The 12686-nt window shown below is 37.9% G+C and overlaps 1 long non-coding RNA gene across 1 annotated transcript; it reads right to left on the reverse strand.

The window, feature by feature from the left end:
* Positions 1–507: 507 nt before the first annotated feature.
* Positions 508–12162, reverse strand: LOC112393433 (uncharacterized). Its single transcript, XR_003001919.1, has 5 exons — positions 12085–12162; positions 10524–10610; positions 4682–4840; positions 2564–2677; positions 508–2029 (listed from the first exon to the last, which is right to left on the reverse strand). It is a non-coding gene; the product is annotated as an uncharacterized LOC112393433 (long non-coding RNA).
* Between the last annotated feature and the right edge of the window lie 524 nt (positions 12163–12686).

Here is a 12686-nt window from a genome sequence, read left to right on the forward strand (position 1 = left end):
AATATCCTGAACCTAGGTTTCAAAAGGACTGCAAAATCCACTGGAGCCAGTACAAAACAAAACAAGACCATTTAAAAAGTTGGGTTTGTTTATTTGTCAGCTTCAAAAACATACCAGTGAAGAATTTTCCCCGAGTAGTTAGTTAGACAAGGGGGAAGTCCTGGGTTTCAAAGGTTTGGAAGAGGATTTCATGGTGGGCTTTCCGATTAAGGATTGAAAGCAGATAGGGGAATGCATCCATAGGTCTGTTCATGATTAGTTAAAACAAATCGCATTGCTCCTTTGTCAGCAAAGAGTCTCCAGTCAGGTCCAATGCCAGGCTAGCATACGTGAGTCACTCAAAGTTGGTGATTCTTTAACAATGCCAGCTGGTTAGAATTTTAGTGAAATAATTTTCATTTTGATATCTCCTAGGCAAGTGCTGCTGTAAGGGAAAACTCTTCCTTTTACACAATTATAATTAAAGAAAGCTTTCTAGTAGATTGATCTTGGAGAAGTAATGGGATATAATATTGTCAAAAAATGTTTATTCCCAGCTAAATTACATTGGAGAAAGTCTATTTCAAAAGCCATTCAATCCATGAGTTACATACATAAACAACGACTAAAAATGACTAAAGGGGATAATCTCAAAGCAGAGTAACAGCCCATGCTCAATCTAAATCAGAACTCAGCCATCACCAATTGATCTTTACCAATTACATAGAGATACCATATGTGTACACATACATATATTTGTATACATTTGCAAAATGTATATTATAGGTATATATAAATAATGTATTTGAAGTATAAGAGTAATAAAAGAAAAACCTAGGTACCTCTTATTCAGTTCAAGAAATCACACAGTCCACTCTTTCCATTGACCCCCCGTTTAATCATTAACTTGCTTTACTTCATAATTTTACATACATGCATAGATATATAAATTCAATTACTTTTAGTTTTATGACCTAAAATCAGGTTTGATTCTGCAAGCTATATTTAGTTTATAAATTTTATAACATTTCAGAAAAAAATAAAGTATCATACTATTGATAAGGTTTTAGAATCTAGGAAATAGGGTCAACTAGGCATTTTTATGAACTCAAAGAATCAAATATTTCGCATTCTAAGTGGGTAGGGGGAAAAAGAATGTAACATTTATAAAATATTATAGGGGAGGAAGAAGTGTAATATTTATAACAGCAAGCTTTATTCTTGTAGGGGAAGGACCAAAACCTTTCTCCCGCACCCTCCTAAGTTCTCTGGCTGGGGCCCTGCAAAGAGAGATCCACAAGAGAAAAACAGAAGTTTATTAACATGTGTGTCTCCCATATACAAGGGAGCACTCGGTGAGGAGTAACTCAAAGGGGGTGGTTAGAACTTGGGCTTACTTGGCATCTTAACAAAGGACAATACATTTTTAGAGAAGTGATAAGACAAAGGAAAGGACTTTGAGTTTCCAGGGCAGCAAACTGTGGGAACGTAAATACGTGGGGAAATAATAGAAGATAAGGGTGATGAGTCAGCTCTGTCGTAAAGATTCCTCACCTGCCATCTCTGGGCTCATCAGGGTCTAGACTTTAGAGTTGTCCCAGGTGACTCACTTCGGTCCTTCCCGGTAGAGAGGAGACAGGACACCTTTACAAATTTAGGTCCTGCTTTTCGGCAAATGGGGGAACGCAGAGAGCTTTTCTTGTAGCTGCTGCTTCTCAGTTGCCATCAGCTCAAATTAATCCTTATGCCAGAGTGCCCTTTTCAGGTGGTATATTCTGCTACTCTTCAGCATTCGATAAGAATTATAATAAAAACCAGGAGGACGTAGGATACGAAAAATACGGTATGGACTCTGAAAACTAGAGTAATAATTCATCGTTATGCACACTGTTGATCTTTGACAAGTGATAAAATAGCCATCAAGTACGTTTCCATGAATCTGCGTCGTAGATCGGTTTCATTTCCTTTTTTGTTAGGAGTCGCTGTTCGTTAGTAGACTCTTCAGAGCCGAATAGTAAAGGATAATAAAGGCTCCAGGAGAAGCAGGAACCTGTGGGAGTAGATTAAAATAACTTTACCTTTACATAGGACTTTAGAAGTTGAAAAAGCAGGGCCCTGGGTAGAAAACCAAAATTGCCTTCAGTCCTCTGAAGAGAGAGAAGAATTGCCAGTATCTAGAAAGGAGCACTTTGCATTTTAAGGTGTATCCAATGATCTGAGAGACAGCAAGAACACATCAGTGAATAACAGGCTTGCCGCAGGTGGAGTTTTCTTAACATCTCTATTTAGTGCTTGGATGCATCTTTCTATTTTATTCTCCTGTCTCCTGCTCTCCCCCAGTGCTGAGAACTACACAGTATCTCAACTTATCATTTCTAAGGCTAACTACATCTAATTCTTAACATGGGTTGTAGGTGTGTAAACTAACTCTAAGAAAAGCTGTATTTCCACGTCGCATTTTTTTTTGCTGTATCACAATGAAGATGTAAATTGCAAATCTCTTCACTTCTCAGATTGTGTGCTGGGTCCCCTGCCGTGACAGAAATAATACACTCTTATCGTCAGAAGGTCAGAGTCTTCTTACCTATCCGGCCACGGAAAGCACAGTTCTTGCTTCCCAAATTGGATCTTTTCCTTAAAAAGTGATATCTTCTTTACCTCAGGGCACTCTTCTGATATTCATATATTCTAAAGCCAGCTTCATGACCCAGAAGAGAAAAATGATGATGGCTTATGCTTCTTTGAAACTATAAAAATTCACAAGAACCCTAGTTTATGTCAAGTTATCTGAATTTCCCCCATTAGGTAACTGATTTATTCAATAAAAGTAGTAGAGGAATGTTTCTCAGAAACACTTACTTTTCAGAAAGACACTTTCAGAATCCCCGTGCAGCCCTTTAGAGCGTTTCTCTGGAGACCAGGCTCACTGCCTGTGAGGATTAATTTCACGCGTCAACTTGGCTAGGTCACGGCACCCGGGTATCTGGTTAAATGTCAGTCTAGATGCTGCCATGAAGACAGTTTTTGGATGAGGTGAACCTTTAAATCAGTGGAATTTGAGTAAAGGAGATCATCCTCCATGGTGTGAGTGGGCCTCACCCACTCAGTTAAAAGCCTTAAGAGGAAAAGACTGAGGTCCCCCTGAAGAAGAGAGGCTTCTGCCAGCAGACAGCCTTCAGACCCAAGGTCAACATCAACTCTTCCCTGGGTCTCCAGCCTGCCCTGCAAATTTCAGACTTGCCAGCCCGAACAGCCTCATGAACCAATTAGCGTAAATCAATCAATCTCTCTGAACGCACGTGCGCACGCACACCCCCACCCCCATCAAGTCTCCTTTTCTGTACAGTTCTCACTGATGTACACCAGCTCTGTACGACTGCTTTAGTGCTTTTTAAGAAACTTAGATATATAGACCAAGAGGGCCTTAATGTTACCCTCCGCTTCTCCAAACTCCACACAGGGTTCTCGTGACTCTAGGCACCAGACCTCCCTCTTCTAGAACATGTATGTTAGAAAACTGGTACAATTTTTTTTCCCTGCCCCTTTGAGATATAAATCTCTTTAAAAGCCTCTTGGCAGTTTTACAGCCCAGCTCTTAGAATGTAAAGGGAGATAGCGTCCCTACAGTTCCTGTGAGATTGCAGGAGCCCAGTTTTGATGCGTGCTTTGTTCTTAGTTAGAAAACAACCTCCTGTCCCAAAGATTAGAGAGAGTATACTTTTCCTTCGGGGTAACTCCATCCAACAAACACACATCGCCTGTGCTCTCCCTCTCACCCAGCCCTTATCAACCCTCCTGCCCTTGGCTTCAGTGGACTTGAGCTCAGACTGACTTGAGATGCACGAGAACTACAAAGGAGACCGTTTAAACATTCACCCTCTGTAGATCTGAATTGAGGTTCAGAACTTCCTAATTTTCAAGGGCGTATAAAGAACTTTACATGGCTGATGAGTGTCTAAATTGGCACAATCCCTTGAGAAAGAGAGATCTGTCAGTATCCGCTAAACCTGAACACTGGAATACCCCTGATCCAGCAAATCCGCTTCTAGGTAAATACCTGATAAAAGTGGCCACTGTCAGGAAAAACTGTGAGACATTTTGAAACGCACACCCGCCTGCACAAATGATTACTGGGTTTCTGTCTAGCTTACCCTTCCAGGTTTTCTAATTCAGTATTTTTGAGCTACTTATAACTCTGTAGGTAGTAGGAAATATATAGTACCATAAATTATTCTTCTAGAGAAATGCTAACGGATTTAATCTCGAGGAATGCAATTGATTATTGTGCCATAAATGTTGCTTAGTTTAGCATTTACTTGTAAATTCATTTCGGCATTCCTGATTGCCTATATCTGGGTGTTTGAATTCTCCTTTGAACCGATGGTGACTTGCTAATTAATTTGTGAGTTATAGAAACATCTGTGGTCTGTGTTCTTTTCATATTTGTATAAAAATTATGATTTTGCTTTTTTAAAAAAATGTATTATTTACCGCCACCCAAAACAAGGGCTAGATAATTCATGGAAGGATTATTTGTTAGTATGCCTGGGTAAGAAAGGGTTAACAGTGGGTCTGTAACTGTCTGCTCCTGCTTTGGGGGGACAACTCAAGCAGTTTTGTCCTCCTTTAAACACACTGATGGAATTTACTGGCTGGAAGATAAATGAGGGTCTTCTGGGACGGCCGTACACTGATTTCCTACCTAGGAAATCCTTTTAGTATGCTGCACCTGCTGTGTCTGGATTGTACATTGTAAATAAACCTCCAGTGAAGATGTGCTGGGGATGAGGGTTATCACGGCATCCCTCTGAACCCAAAAGGCATCTCGGTATAGAAAACACGGTGACCTACGGGGCTGCATCTAGAAAGAGACAAAGTACTGATTACTGTTTTACAATGTCAGAGCATTTTTTTAAAAAATTCTGCTGGACTCTCACCTGAAACGCTTGGAGGTGTAACTTTGTGGTCACGGTATATTTGATTAACAACCCACAACCGATAAATGTGCAAGTAGTTGACAGCTCAGTAAAGTTAGAGGTAAACCAAAAAATATTGATAATGTAATTTATTGGCCTTTAGACAACCGGTCTTATACATAATTTAGCAATCTTATTTAGACATGTTTAGACATTTCTTTCGTGACTAACAAAAACAATCTCCCTGTTTCTCAATTGCTTTTTTCTAAACATAATATTTGGCTGTTTATTCAAGGTTTCTTTTCCCATATTTCATCAAAGTTAAGAAAACAACGTTGTACTATTATTTTACTTACCACTAAAAAAGAAAATATTGTCAAACAGTAAGACGTATTTTGATTTCAGAGATATTAAAGTACATTTATAATAAGTGAAATATGGTATATCGCTCAATATTTTCAAAGTTTTATCCATATCATTACTATATATATTATATTTTATTCCTATAATGGGATCTTTGTATGATGGTAATTTCTTTTTTTAATTGTACTATAGTTGATGTATATATAATATTAGTTTCAGGTGTACAACAGTGATTCAAAATTTTTATAGATTATACTCCATTTAGAGTTACTATAAAATAGCTATATTCCCTGTGCTGTGCGATGTATCCTTGTAAGTTATTTATTTTATACATAGTAGTTTGTACCTCTTAAGCCCCTAATCCATAGTAGTTTGTACCTCTTAAGCCCCTAATCCTATCTTGGCCCTTCTCTACTACTCTCTCCCCCGTGGAAACCACTAGTTTGTTCTCTGTATCTGTAAGTCTGTTTCTATTTTGTTACTTTCAGATTCCACATATAAGCGATAACATAAGTATTTGTCTTTCTCTGTCTGACTTATTTCACTAAGCATAATACACTCCTGGTCCATCCACGTTATTGCAAATGGTAGAATTTTATTCTTTTTCTAGGCTAAGTGATATGCACGCACACACACACACGCACACACACCACCTCTTCTTTATCCGTTCATACACGCACACACGCACGAACACCACCTCTTCTCTATCCGTCCATCTGTTAATGGACACTTCTGCACACGTTGGGATGCATGTATCTTTTCAAATTACTGTTTGTTTTTTTTTTTTTTGGATATATACCCAGGAGTGGAATAGCACGAACACCACCTCTTCTCTATCCGTTCATACACACACACGCACGAACATCACCTCTTCTCTATCCGTCCATCTGTTAATGGACACTTCTGCACACGTTGGGATGCATGTATCTTTTCAAATTACTGTTTGTTTTTTTTTTTTTTGGATATATACCCAGGAGTGGAATTGCTGGATCATATGGTAGTTCTATTTGTAGTTTTTTGAGGAACCTTCATATTGTTTTCCATATCGGCTACACCAACTTACATTCCTCCCAACAGTGCCCTTTCCCCACACCCTCTCTTTTATTATTTGTAGACTTTTTGATGATAGCCGTCCTGACAGGTGAGAGGTGATACCTCGTGGTTTTCGTGGTTTTGAGTTACGTTTCTCTAATAATTAGCAATTTGTGCATCTTTTCATGTGCCTGTTAGCCATCTGTATGTCGTCTTTGGAAAAATGTCTACCCAGGTCTTCTGCCCATTTTTTAAACTGAGGCCAAAAAAATATGGCCACAATTTATGTCAGAGTGTTCTGTCTGTATTTTCTTCTATATTTATGTCATAGTGTTCTGTCTATATTTATAGTATCTGCTCTTAAGTTTAGGTCTTTAATCCATTTTGAGTTTATTTTTATATATGGTATTGGAGAACGTTCTGATTTCATTCTTTTACATGTAGCTGTCCAGTTTTCCCAGCACCACTTATTAAAGAGATTGTCTTTTCTCCACTGTATATTCTTGCCTCCTTTGTCATAGATTAATTGACCATAGGCGTGTGGGTTTATTTCTGGGCTTTCTATCCTGTTCCACTGATGTATGTGTCTGTTTTTGTGCCAGTACCATACAGCTGTGATTACTGTAGTTTTGTAGTATAGTCTGAAGTCAAGGAAACTGATTCTTCCAGCTCCGTTCTTCTTTCTCACAATTGCTTTGGCTATTTGGGGTCTTTTGTGTCTCCATACAAATTTTTAAGATTTCTTGTTCTAGTTCTGTGAAAAATTGCCGTTGGTAATTTGATAGAGATTGCACTGAATCTGTAGATTGCTTTGGGTAGTATAGTCATTTTCACAATGTTGATTCTTCCAATCCAAGAACAAGGTGTATGTCTCCATCTGTTTGTGTCATCTTTGATTTCTTTCATCAGTGTCTTATAGTTTTCTGAGTACAGGTCTTTTACCTCCTTAGGTAGGTTTATTCCTAGGTATTTCATTCTTTTTGATGCGACGGTTAATGGGATTGTTTCCTTAATTTCTCTTTCTGATCTTTCATTGTTAGTATGTAGAAATGCAACAGATTTCTCTGCATTAATTTTGTATCCTGCTACTTTACCAAATTCACTGATGAGCTCTAGTAGTTTTCTGGTAGCATCTCTAGGATTTTCTATGTATAGTATCATGTCATCTGCAAACAGTGACAGTTTTACTTCTTCCTTTCCAATTTGGATTCCTTTTATTCTTTCTTCTTCTCTGATTGCTGTAGCTAGGACTTCCAAAATGGTGTTGAATAAAAGTGGCGAGAGTGGGCATCCTTGTCTCGTTCCTGATCTTAGAGGGAATGCTTTCAACTTTTCACCATTGACCATGATTTTAACTGTAGGTCTGTCATATATGGCCTTTATTATGTTGAGGTGTGTTCCCTCGATGTCCGCTTTCTAGAGAGTTTTTATCAAAAATGGATGTTGAATTTTGTTAAAAGCTTTTTCTGCATCTACTGAGATGATCGTATGGTTTTTACTCTTCAGTTTGTTAATGTGGTGTATCACACTGATTGGTTTGTGGATACTGAAAAATCCTTGCATCCCTGGGATAAATCCCATTTGATCAGGGTGTATGATCCTTTTAATGTACTGTTGGATTCAGTTTGCTAGTATTTTGTTGAGGATTTTTGCTTCTATGTTCATCAGTGATATTGGTCTGTAATTTTCTTTTTTGTGATATCTTTGGTGTTGGTAGCAGGGTCCTGGTGGCCTCACTGAATGAGTTCGAAAGTGTTCCTTCCTCTGCAATTTTTTGGAAGAGTTTCAGAAGGATAGGTGTTAACTTTTCTCTAAATGTTTGTTAGAATTCACCTGTGAAGCTGCCTAGTCCTGGACTTCTGTTTGTTGGGAGTTTTTAAACTACTGATCCAATTTCAGTACCAGCAATTGGTCTATTCATATTTTCTATTTCTTCCTGGTTCAGTCTTGGGAGGTTGTACCTTTCTAAGAATTTGTCCATTTCTTCTAGGTTGTCCATTTTATTGGCATATAGTTGCTCAAAAACTTTTATTCTAAATTGATCTAAGAAAATAAAAATTTGTTCAAAATAATAATAGCAACAACATATTTGATTATGTATTCTTATATACGTATATGCTTATGTATATGAATGAAATGAATGCCAGCAATAACACAAAGGAAAGGGAGAAAGAATTAGGATTATTTTGTCATTATAAGGTACTCGCACTACTCATGAAGTTCATAGTGTTATTTGAACGTGGAATTGGATTTTTGTAAATGTATATTGGAAACTCTAGGGCAACCTCTAAAAAAATAAAAAGTAGTATAACTGAGAAAATGGAATTATATAAAATGCTCAGTTGAAACCATATAAAAAGGAAAAAGGATGGAAGCCAAAAATAGGAACACAGTACAGGACAACAAATAGAAAACAATAACAAATATGGTAGAGGTTATCCAACTATATCATAATCACTTTAAATGTCAACAGTCTAAATACATTCATCAAGAGACACATTGTCAAAGTGGATCAAAAAACAAGACTCAACTATATGTTGTCTGTGACCTGTTTTAAATATACATTAGATTAGATATAGATTAAAAGTAAATGAATGGAGAAAGATATAAGAATCAAAAGAAAGCAGGAATAATTAATTTCAGAGTAGACTTTAAAGCAAGGAAAGTGATCAGGGATGAAGAGTGGCATTCCATGATAAAGAAGACATAACAATCCTTAATGTTTATGTGCCCACAACAGAAAATCAAACTACATGAGGCAAAAGCTGATAGAACTACAAGGAGCAATAGATGAATCCACTGTTAGAGGTGGAGACTTCAGCATCCCTGTAGCAGAAATGGACAGATCCAGCAGGCAGAAAATTAATAAGGACATACTAAACTCAACACACCATCAATCAAATGGATATAATGTAGCCTACAGACAGCTTCATCCATCAACAGTAGACATCACATTCTTCTCGAGCTCACAGCAGCATTCACAGGACAGACCACATTCTGGGCCATAACACTCCTTAACAACTTTGAAAGAAGCCACACAATGTCTGCTCTCTGACTATGATGGAATTAAACTAGGAATCAGTAACAGATAGACAGCTGAAAAAATCTCCAAACACTTGGAGATTAAAAAAGGTACTTCTCGGGCTTCCCTGGTGGCACAGTGTTTAAGAATCTGCCTGCCAGCTCTATTTACGATAGCCCGGAGATGGAAACAACCTAAGCGCCCATCATCGGATGAATGGATAAAGAAGATGTGGCACATATATACAATGGAATATTACTCAGCCTTAAAAAGAAATGAAATTGAGCTATTTGTAATGAGATGGATAGACCTAGAGTCTGTCATTCAGAGTGAAGTAAGTCAGAAAGAAAAAGACAAATACCGTATGCTAACACATATATATGGAATTTAAGAAAAAAAAATGTCATGAAGAACCTAGGGGTAAGACAGGAATAAAGACGCAGACCTACTGGAGAATGGACTTGAGGATATGGGGAGGGGGAAGGGTGAGTTTTGACAGGGCGAGAGAGAGTCATGGACATATACACACTAACAAACGTAGTAAGGTAGATAGCTGGGGGGAAGCAGCCGCAAGGCACAGGGATATTAGCTCGGTGCTTTGTGACAGCCTGGAGGGGTGGGATGGGGAGAGTGGGAGGGAGGGAGACGCAAGAGGGAAGACATATGGGAACATATGTATATGTATAACTGATTCACTTTGTTATAAAGCAGAAACTAACACACCATTGTAAAGCAATTATACCCCAATAAAGATGTTAAAAAAAAAAGAATCTGTCTGCCAATGCAGGGGACACAGGTTCAAGCCCTGGTCAGGGAAGATCCCACATGCTGCGGAGCAACTAAGCCCGTGCACAACTACTGACCGTGCATGCCACAACTACTGAAGCCCGCGCCTAGAGCCTGTGCTCCGCAACGAGAAGCCATTGCAATGAGAAGCCCATGCCCCGCAAGGAAGAGTAGCCCCTGCTCTCTGCAACTAGAGAAAGCCCACGCCCAGCAACGAAGACCCAGTGCAGCCAAAAATAAAATTTTTAAATTTATTAAAAAAAAAAAGATACTTCTCAACACATGGGTCAAAGAAGAAATCACAAGAGAAATTAAAATTGAACTAAATGAAAAAGAAAATACAACTTATAAAAATGTGTGGGATGCAGTGATAGCAGTGCTTAGAGGGAATTTGGGTCTTTCTATTCATAGGGCAGCAGCCATACCTGCAGTTGTTCTTCTGCCAGATCCTCTTTCAATTTCTCTGATTTGGGGGCTCGAAGCCTGTTTAGCTCAGAGGGCACCAGCTTCTCCTGAAAGACACCCGCATCATCAAGGTTGAAGACAATGCAAACATACGCAGGTTCCAATCTAGTCTCATAGGTTCCAGCTCATGTTTGTGGATTCCATTTTGTCCATCATCACCCCATCTTACGTTCAGCTTCCCTCTTTAACTCCCTGCCCTGTTGACTTAACATCTAGCATCAGATACAAAGACAACAGCCTTTTAAAGACACTGCTTGACCAGCTCCCACAACTGCATAAGGTCAAATTCCTATGACTGATGGATAGATAACCTAGGGATTAAGTTCATGCTTAATGATGAATGACTGGCTAGTTCCTTCTAACTTCAGAAACAATACAAGATGTTCATTCTTATCATTTCTATTCAGTGTTATTCTGGAGCTTCTAGCCAAGGAACTAATGGCTAGATAAAGAAATAAAATGCATACTGTTAAAAATGAAGAAATAAAATTGTCTTTACAAATGGTATGATCATCTATGTAGAACTTTCTAAAGAATTTTCATAAAAAGCTACTGAAAAAAAAGTGAGTTTAGCAAGTATACAGGATGTAAACCCAACAGGAAAGAGTACATTAAGTATACATGACTACTCTTTTGAACTCTAGAAAAGAGAGATCTAATATGTCCTGACAGCAGATTAGTGGTATTTGGAAAGAGTCTCAAGGGAACCTCTTGAGGTGATGAAATGTTCTGTATCTTGAGATGTTGGTACTTATATTAGTGTATACACATTTTAATTCATGAAAATCTATACTTAAAAGGGATGTATTTACTTATGTAAATTATACCCCAGTGCATTTCAGAAAAATTTTTAAAATCATCAACACATATCTAAATCCAATTTTAAGACTTTTGACAATCCCCAACCACGATAACCACATTCAAGAATATCCACTCACACTTACAGAGAGATTCCTTTTAAATTTAGTGATTTAATTGACGTGAGCTTAATTAAGTCATTTGATGTCTCTGGACAAAGAGCTACATGTGAAAAATGAGAATTTTAACTCTTTGATATCCATATCTCTTGGGATCTCATCTAGGAATAACAGAATCTACAGGCCTGTTGAATAGAACTTTCTGTGACGATCTAAATGTTCTTCTATCTATCCTGTCCAATATAACAGCCACAGGCTACATGTGGCTATTGCACATTGAAAGATGGCTACTGAACTAAAAAACTGAATATTTAGCATTATTTAGTTTTAATGAATAGATACTTAAATAGATATGTGTTGCAAGAGGCCCCTATATTGACAGCCTACAATAAAGGCCTTTTCCCCTGAATCTACTATTCAATGAGTCTACAGCTATGCAAACAATAAAAAAAGTCATCTCTTAAAATAAGTAACCCCAAAGTTTTATTATAGGAAGCTGGAGTTAAAAGTCTGATACATTGTAAATTACAGAAGACACAATGCAACTGCAGAGAGAGACTGCAAATATATTTACTATAAATAAGCTTTTTAATTGGTATACTACCTGCTGGTTGGATCAATTTCACCAAGGGTAGCCTGTGAAAGAAGAACTGCTTCGATGCATCTGAAATGGTGATCACTGCAAGTAAACAAGAATGATGGTATGAAAATATTCTCAAAGAAACAAACTATAAAATGACTTGAACTGGGAGGACACCACGCATCTAGCTTAGTGGCAGATTTCTGACAGTTCTGCTGAACCTGCTAGTTCCTAGAAGTTGGCTCATTAAGATATATCCCCCCATAAATTTGCTCCTTTCATGAAACGTTTTAAGCTGTGCCTAGTATTCTTAAAAGTAACTGTTTTCTCTGATTTGTTTTACTTAGTATGATAATCTCTAGGTCCATCCATGTTGCTGCAAGTGGCATCATTTCATTCTTTTTTATGCCTGAGTAATATTACATTGTGTGAGTGTGTGTGTGTGTGTGTGTGTGTATCACATCTTCTTTATCCATTCATTTTTAGATTGCTTCCGCAGCTACGAATATTGGGGTGAATATATCTTTTTGAATTAGACTTCCTGTCTTTTCCAGATGTATGCCCAGGAGTAGCACTGCTGGATCATATGGTAGCTTCTATTTTTAGATTTTTAAGGAACCTCCGTA

Source organism: Neophocaena asiaeorientalis, unplaced genomic scaffold (assembly GCF_003031525.2).
Source record: "Neophocaena asiaeorientalis asiaeorientalis breed wild unplaced genomic scaffold, Neophocaena_asiaeorientalis_V1.1 scaffold40, whole genome shotgun sequence".
Taxonomy (NCBI): Eukaryota; Metazoa; Chordata; class Mammalia; order Artiodactyla; family Phocoenidae; genus Neophocaena; species Neophocaena asiaeorientalis.